The sequence below is a fragment of the Notothenia coriiceps genome, unplaced genomic scaffold (genome assembly GCF_000735185.1).
Source record: "Notothenia coriiceps isolate Sejong01 unplaced genomic scaffold, NC01 NC01_scaffold00036395, whole genome shotgun sequence".
Lineage (NCBI taxonomy): Eukaryota > Metazoa > Chordata > Actinopteri > Perciformes > Nototheniidae > Notothenia > Notothenia coriiceps.
The window spans coordinates 103,901-104,948 of record NW_011369096.1 but is presented as its reverse complement, the minus strand read 5'-3'; the positions used below and the strand labels follow the sequence as shown (position 1 = coordinate 104,948).

At 38.7% G+C, this 1,048-nt stretch overlaps 1 protein-coding gene across 1 annotated transcript in view; it reads right to left on the bottom strand.

The window, feature by feature from the left end:
• Window positions 1-1,048, bottom strand: part of LOC104963618 (glutamate receptor ionotropic, kainate 1-like) — a 21,625-nt gene that overhangs the window by 4,350 nt on the left and 16,227 nt on the right. The window lies entirely within an intron of this gene.

Here is a 1,048-nt window from a genome sequence, read left to right as displayed (position 1 = left end):
GAACAACGAACTCTCTCATAATTTTCTTGAAATAGTGTTATAAGATTAAAAGAACTGCTGTCAGGCACATGTAACCACATGATAAACTTCTATAATCATGTATGTACATATGTTCATCGAAATTCGCTAAACTGAGCACCCTCTGGTGTACCTCCCAGACTTCGAACACCCTTGGTTAATAAAAAAGAATCGTCGGTTATGAAGATGAACGGACATAGTCGACTATAGCATGTCATCTTATGTATTGTTATGTACAGACAGATAACAGAATGAATTAATGACTAACAAAGCATGACAGGGTGACAATGTCCAACCCTCAAACAGGACACCTTTCTATTAATTGATTAAGCTTATAAATTATTGTCGTAAACCGTCCCTAACTTTACACCTAAGTATGACAAATTACCCCCCTGACGTGTCACTTGGGTGTAAGAAGACCAATAGGGTGACCGTGGGGAGTACTCCAACTATAAAGACCCAAAACTCTATGTAAAGACCATGTACATAAACCGATGATTAAGGTAGTAGTCCTAGCTTGAACTATAGTGGTCATGCGTAACCAAATACTGGTTTATGGGAACGCTTGCTTAGTCGCGGGAGTCTCAATGAAATGCTGATTCTCCAATAATCGTCTCCAATTGTACGATATGCTATTTAATTCTACAGAATTCTGAACTCTACCGACTGACATATAAACGAATTTTTTGTCGTTGTTTGATCGTTACAGTAACACTTGTACAATTTTACGATTAATAATCGTAAATCGACTTCAAGTCGTAATGTCTCGAGTCGACGATCGTCGTTGACATCTGAAAAGTGAACATTGAAATCGACAACCCGAGGTATATAAAGACAGCAAGTTGTATAAGTACTTTGATTTAGAACCTTGACCGACGTGTTACTACGACCGGAAAAAGAAGCGAGCTGGATCGTCAATCCGTATTCTCTACCTGCAGGTTGGTGGTTATTCGGGATGTAATGCTAAATGTAATTCGTAAATCGACTGCGAACAATAGGTTCCGCTGAATGTTATTCATGTAAGCTGGTC